Below are 8,054 nucleotides of genomic sequence, written 5' to 3' on the forward strand. Positions count from 1 at the left end.
TTCCGGGTCATGTGGCCAGCATGACGACACGGAACGCCGTTACCTTCCCGCCGAAGCGGTACCTATTGATCTACTCACATTTGCATGTTTTCAAACTGCTAGGTGAGCAGGAGCTGGGACTAGCAACGGGAGCTCACCCCGCTGCGCGGTTTCGAACCGCTGACCTTCTGATCGACAGCTCAGCGGTTTAACCCGCAGCGCCACCACGTAAATAGGGTAACCAGACAATAATCTTTCAGGACACTGGTGATGGTGATGGGACAGTGGCTCATCCAGAGGCTAGTTTAGAACAAGATCATCTTCCAATGTATTAAAACGTTATGGTGGGAAAGTATGTTTCTTGGTTTAACTTTTGGATGGCTACTGACAGCTTGAAGGTTTTTGGGCAGTGAGCTTGGCAGTACACTCCAAAAAGTAGGCAGGTTCAGGAGAAAAACTAAGTTTGATTGGATTTAGATTTAAATGAATTAAATATGATTAATTTTGTTTCTGGCCAGGTATTTAATTACTTTCCCTTTCTGTTACATTAAAAACTGTAGTTATTTGGCAATTATTAAATGTTGTGGGTCTACAGGTCATGTGGCCCCACCATATATTATACATTTAATTATACTGTTCGTCACCATGTAGTATTGCACCCTGCCCAATGTGCAGGACTATGAAGCCACTTCCAGAATTCAATAAATATTAAGTCTAAAATATTCTAAAACTATCTTTAATTTAAACACACACACACACACTTCAATTATTTTACATTTTGAATAATTAACTCCATTATGACTGAAGTCAACGGCACAAGGAATTGGATGATGTTGAAGTAAGAGAAAATGTGATGCACAGTGAGATATTTCTTTTAGGGAAGCTTAAAATAATGCTGAGCCTAACAAAGGGTCCTTTTTGTACCATACTCTGCCCCACCCACCTGAGAAGGGCCTTGCTACTCAACTGTCCTTTTGCATCCCTTTGTACAATGTTTGCAAACCTATTTACCAGAACAAATGTGTTAAGGAAGGGATTCATATGCCTCACCAAAGAGACTTCACTGAATCAGGCATTGAACTGATGGAGTGCAACATCTCCGGGGAAGCACATTGAGATGTATGCTGAAATGTATACTTAGCTGATATCTTACCTGAATGGTTATATTCTGTAACTATGCACAATAGAACTGGATCAGAGGGGAATTCTTGCTGTGTACTGCTGTTGAGTAATGAACATGAATATAAGAATGTCACCTAGCCAATGAATATGCCTCTGCTTCCCACTCTAGTGTTGAAATTAGGGCAATGGAAGGCTTCTTATGATGTAACCACAGCTAAATTAGCATGGCCATCTGGATCAACTGCATCGTTTTCAGTCTGTGATCTCTCAATGACTGGAATAATGCAGTAAAGTTTCACTTTGGATTAAATAATAATAACACCATTGGGGAAAAGAAAAAAAATGGTAAGTATAATACTGCTAAAGCAATAACAGGAGATCAAGGGAACTGGCTTTAAACCAGCATGAAAAATGCAGAAAAGATACAGAGACCATTCCCCAGCGTGCTAACTTTTTAATATGCATGCACATGAAACAGAAAGTATGACACTGAAAATTGAATCTCATGAAAATTTATGGTAGATCCATTTTAAAGGTATGGGAGTTTTCACCAAGTCTAGGCATGGGGTCATCAATCCTTTTGTCCATTCTTCATAGCAAGAATTACAAGGAGTGCTAAGTAGAAAATCTGGTCTGGATAAGTGGTTAGAAATATAAAATGTGACCTTTTAATTAAGGAGTTTGTCATACCTTACATCGTGGCTTTTCTAGTAATTTATGGCACCTTATTCACTGTTTCACCCTCTGCAGTGTTGTTCAATGCTCAGTGTTATATGGTGCTTGAAGAATATCCTCACTAAAATCATAGCCTTAATTAGAAAGGTATAATAGAAATGCCGAAGACCTATCAACCTTTTTTTAAAGAAACATATTGTGCGCCTAATATTATATACATAATAGATGGGAATGGTGCCAGGCCAATTCATTGCATAATCTCCTAATTAATACAATCTGTAATAATTAAACATCCTTTGGAGAATTTGAGAAAACATTTCATTGTGCATGTGCTGAAGATAATTTTAAGACTCAATGTCTCAGCTGTTTGCTTATTTTTAATTTGGTCTTCCAAATTGCCAACAGCCTTATTGCTGTCTTGTGGACCACTCACTTAACAGATTTCATTTCTTAAATGGAAAGAGGTGGGGGGAAAACTCTTCCTCAATCCAGTACAATGGCTGAATATAGTGTCAATTGCTTTAGGCAGGTCAAGGGACAAAATGAGAGTTTACCTTAAGGTATTTTTCTAGTTTCTTTACAGTATAATCTAGAGCAATTTATATGGGGTTTAATACTCCAAAAGCAACCTGATTCCCTGAACATGAACCCTTAGGTAACCCAAACAGCATCATCTATGCACAAGAGGAAGATATAGGTGAACCACAAGATATGAAGGAGATGCAAATGAAACCATCCAGCCAAAATCAATGAGACTGAATATGCTAACTAGGCAAAGAATATGACCCTGGAGAAACATGGAGAGAAATGGAAAGGAGTATCCTTGTAAAGGACCTGGATGGGCATCTGGAACCCTGAAAATTTCCTTCTATATATAACTCAGCTTTTGTCAGAGCCGGTTTAGTGTAATGGTTAAGGCATCATGCTAGAAACCGGGAGGCCTTGAGTTCTAGTCCTGCCTTGGGTACAAAGCCAGCTGGGTGACCTTGGACCAGTTACTCTCTGTCAGCTCTGGGAAGAAAGCAAGGGCAAACCACTTCCAAAAATCTTGCCAAGAAAACTGCAGGGACTTGTCCAGGCAGTCACCAGGACTCAACACTGTCTCAAAGGCACACACACACACCCCCGCCAGAAATGTCTGCAAACTAATGGTTACTTCTTTCTAAGTTGATTCATACATACCTGAATATCACATATATAGAGTGAGAGAGGAAATACCCCACCCCAAATTGTATAGATATCAACTCATCTTTTGCTTAAATTTTGAATATTGCAAATTGGTAATTTAACCTGAAATGCAGTATTCCATAAGACTGTGATGAACTGATTTGAAGGCCTGCTTTTCTGCTGTTGGGGGAATGGGAAGTTCCCTGTTCTTTCTGTCACTTGCTATAGGAAAAGAATCAGACCAGTTGGACAGTCTCCACTGCTTTCAAACAAAAGACTTCCCTTTGAAAATTAGAACATCTGCCTTGTTATCTGTGATCCATCTGGATATTGCTTACCCAACCCAAGATTATGGCAACTAGTTTTAGAGTATATCATTTCTACATCTCTTCCCAAGGATTTCATGGATGTCTGGTTTTTATAGCCCTTCCCAAAATCTTTTTCCTTTTACTGCCTAGCAGATCATTTGGCGGGTGGGGTAAGGGTGATCTTTCCTGAGGCAAGTGGCATCAGGATGATTTCAGCAAGGACCTACTCCAGGGTTCAATGCTGAACTTGAAGTCCTAACTGGCACTCCTGCTGCAAAACTTATCAGTGACCTTTAGAGAGCCTTTCCTCACTGCTGGGTTATAGTAGCATCCACCCACACTTATTGACAAACCTCCCTCCAAGCCTAAAAAAGCCTAACAAATTATTTACATCATGAGGCTGTCCTTGGACAGTGGTGAACCAAGAAATAAAATGCTACTTTAACACTGGCAGAGCTAAAACGGATTTAACCCTATCTCACTCATGCAACAGGGTTGAGATGAAGGCAATGTGGGTATGGAATGGGCAAAAGATGTTGCCAGGCCATGCTTGTACCATGGTTAGGTATAAGTGGGGAAAGGTCCTAAGAGATCATCTATCAGTTAAACATCTAATTGTAACTTTTCCTGTGTAAGTTATAGTGCTATTGATCTTTGAGGACATAAAGAATGGTTACCCTTAGGCAATATTTTGCTAGCAGACAGAATTCACATGAAAACTGCAACTTCCACTTAACCTGTTTTCTGTTTTCAGGTGTCATGTGCAATTTGCACCATGCCTTTCAAAAGCCCCAAAAAGACAGCTATGACTAAAGACGTCCAAAGTCACCTCGTTGTGTTTATTTGCTTGTGTCTCTGAGCAGTTACATTAATTCAAAATGAGCAGCACTCATTTAAATTAATTGTGACCCTGTGCTGTAAGGTGATGTTGTGGATTATTTGAAAACCTACAGTATGTTTTGTGACATCATCATGACATGATGTAAAACATCATGTGACAGCTTATATTGCCCAGATGTCACCACACCTTGCATCAAGGTCCTCAAAACACCTTTTGTCAGAATCCTAATTGCCATGTAGTTCAGCCTCCTTTTATCTTGAAGAAAGAGGCAGAAGATAACAGTAATATCCAGTCTACCACTTGCCATGTCTAATATTATTAAGTGAATAATTTATTTAACTGAGTGAGGTTTCATGCCAACTGCATATAGATATCTGATAGCACTGGCTGCTGTTCAGATTAGCTCATTTGGCCAGGTGACTTTAAAGAAGAAAAAGAACTCCACTTAGAAGTGGTTGATGGAATTTGGAGCCTTCAATTCTGTTTCCCTGGGATATATATTTTTCTAGGATGCTTTAACCATGAGGTGCCATCATTTTTGGGTTATTTAATTATGAGCCTTTTCTTTCTAAAGTGATAGTTGAACAAATGTACAATTTGGCTTACACTAGACCTATTTTATTTATTTCTCAGATTTGTACTACTGCCCATCTCCCCCCAAAGAGGGACTCTGAGGCCTATGCAATTTGTCACTCACAAAGCCCCTTCAGAACTCACAGGGCATGTACTGTCAACTGCCATTGACTTGACAGTCCCCACTTTTTTTGCAATGCCAACAAAAACAAGAAATTTAACTCACCGAACAAACCTGATGAGTGACACTCAGCTTGGTAGATAGTACATTTTGAACCCTTGTCTTAAGCTACCAAATTATATTATAGTCTTTTTTTCTTGCACATGTGTTGTGTGTCATGTTACATTGATATGCCTGGGTCCACACCCACACACCCACCCACACACACAGAGACAATTCTTGTTATTTGCAGTAGTTACATTCTGTGAAAATGCTGCGAATACCAGATTAGTAAATGCTGAAACCTCAGCTGGAAACATGTGCATTGGATGATTCCAACATTTTGCTGCTCCACATGTCTGTGAATAAGCAGGACAGTGCCATGAGTACTGATTTTGGGTTTACAAATACATGTTTGCAAATAAGCGAATTCACAAATACGGAACTGGCGAATAATGAGGATTGCCTGTATATGTATGATTACAACATCTACAATCTGATTATATATATATTTATTTCTTGATAAAAAATAAGTAATTGCTTATTTACTGCTGTTGTCAATGGAAAGAGTAAAAATGTGTTTGGAGGAAGGGGTGGATTTACATACATACCTCTGTAGATCCAACAGTTCCTGAGCTCTAGATGATTCATCATCCTCTAGGGCAGCCTTTCTCAACCTTCTGACCCTGGAGGAACCCTTGAAATATTTCTCAGGCCTCAGGGAACCCCTGCACATTCAGGCTCAATTATAGGCCAGAAGTTACAAAATTATTATATTTGTTTCATGTGTAGGCCTGCATATGTTCATTAAGAGTGTTCTTAAATTCATTAAAAATAATGAAACTTACCTCTTTAATGTGACGTTGCCTGAATTTAATTTTTTTAAAAATAAATCATGATCTCCCAGGGTACCTTTAGTGACCTCTTGTGGAACCCTAGGGTTCCAAGGAACCCTGGTTGAGAAACTCTGCTCTTGGGTATATAGGGTGCAGTTGATGGTGGCAATTACCGTTACATCTAGCATTTCTAGTTTTATGATTCTCCCTATGGAAGAAGCTCACATGTATGACTGGACTGTACACCTACAATATATTGTTTTAATGTGTCTTTCAACGCATAGGTGGGTTGCAGCTGCTTATAGTTTCATGAAGTGGATAGGAACAGATCAAATGTACTTCTAGTCATTACTAGAAATAGGTCCTATTGACTTAAATAGGACTTGTTCTCAGATAAATCAGTACAGAATTATTTACACAGTGGAGAAAAAGCTATATAGGAAGGATGGAAAATATCCATCCATCCAGTCTGAACTCAACAATTTACCATTTTTTCCAATTATTCTTGTGTTTTTATACATCTGTGTGCCTTTTCTAAAGCAGGTGATAAAAAAAAGTTACCTTTGTTCATAATTACAGGTTGTATATTTTCCTTATCCACACAGGTGAGGGGAAATCACCCTTTCTACCTCCTTGTGGTAGAAGATTTGTTTAAAATGAATTGCTTAGGAATTATGGAGAGAGCTAGTTCCTTGAACCCAGAGCAATTTCTGTGTTAAAACAGGTTTTTTTTTTTCCTGATCCTGTCATACATACCTTCTCCAGTACTATTCTAGAAGGTCCCCAACTAGATTTTTTTTTAATCACTTCATTGTTTCTACTACTAGGAACATTTTATAAGTAGATTTGGTATTTAACTACTATGTGTTAATTGTAGTAGACACTGTCTTAAAGAGTTATCCTCTTCTGATTCATAGCTGACAATGCTTCATTTATCATGATGATTGCCATTTGTAAAGAATAATGATATGGCAATTTATGTTAAATATACCACAAATATTTAATAAATTGCTAGTGGTATCATTAGAATAGCCTTATTAATTATTTTCCACTTCTTTCATTCAACCCTTCAAATCAATGTAGCAGCTCTACTTTTTCATCTTTTTTAACCAACTGAAATTTTACATAAGTAACTTGAAGATCTGGAAAAAAGCACAAGAAGCAAATCAATGGAAGAACTAATCCAATGCCCATCATAGCTAAAAATAGCCTGTTTTGTAGTTTGTATATAGACTGAAGTTGAAAAAATTCATGGGAAGATGGAAGGGTAAATATTTTGTGGCATCCCTTGTTCTGATTTATAGTTGTTCTGGAAACCAGAAAGATTTGAAGTTAGTTCAGGCTATTACTAACTTAAACTGAGAGAGAAATAAAACAAAACAAATTAACAACACAAGTGTTTCACTTGGTTGATATGTAGCTCATAAGCAAGGCCAGCAGCAAATAGTAATTTATAATCTTTAATCATAGTCCCTTTTATAAATTCCTCTGCTGTGTGTGCTTATGCTAACTCGTTCACAAAAACAAGCTTTGAAATAAAGAACTTTACTTCAGCAAACAAACAGAAGCATAATTAAATGGTGAAGTATTATACCATGTAAACTAGTTGGGGAGAAGTTACAAGGAGTATTTCTAAGAACATAAGAATCTTAGATGGCATTCTAGCAGTATGGATTAATCACCAAGTAGCAAGCTGTGATACAGATCGGCAAATCCATTTATTTGTTTGGCTGCCTTCTTTTAAACAAATAAGCAAAGAAAGTCTAACTTAAATACCTTTTAAGGTCACAGTTCTGTGGCCCTTGAGATCATAGAGTCTCAGGGGTTATAATATACCTTGAATTTCCTTTCTGATACATCTTATTCCTTTTCCTACATCTCAATCAGCAATACAAACTGAAAATTTTCCTAACCTGGGAAAGATTTAAAACAGCAACCGGGCTTGTCTAAATATGTTATTTCCTGCTATGAGCAATGGGAGGGAATTTGTTTTAATTTTAAAAGCCAATCAGCCAAATAGGAAAGGCAATAAACATTGCATTTTCCTCTTTTCTCCTTTTTGATTGTTGATAACAGAGTTTGGGTCTGTTGAAGTACTTCAGCCTCAGAGCACCGTGCCTCAGCAATTCAGTTGTGTTGCCTGCATATTTCATTCTTAGTGTAAGCATTTCTAAAGATATGTTTTCTAAAAGGACATATTTTATACAGGTATAATATGTCAGGTCAGTTATATATGTGTGCTGCTGCAGGTCATTACACAGGATTTATACAGAGCAAGATAGAGAGCCATCAAGTTAATACAGGATATTTACCATACTAAAAATCCCTTTGACCATTAAATAGCAATGTTAAGGCCACCATGGTAAATGACACAGCATGTTTCTGGTAACAAA

The sequence above is a fragment of the Candoia aspera genome, chromosome 1 (assembly GCF_035149785.1).
Source record: "Candoia aspera isolate rCanAsp1 chromosome 1, rCanAsp1.hap2, whole genome shotgun sequence".
Classification (NCBI taxonomy): domain Eukaryota; kingdom Metazoa; phylum Chordata; class Lepidosauria; order Squamata; family Boidae; genus Candoia; species Candoia aspera.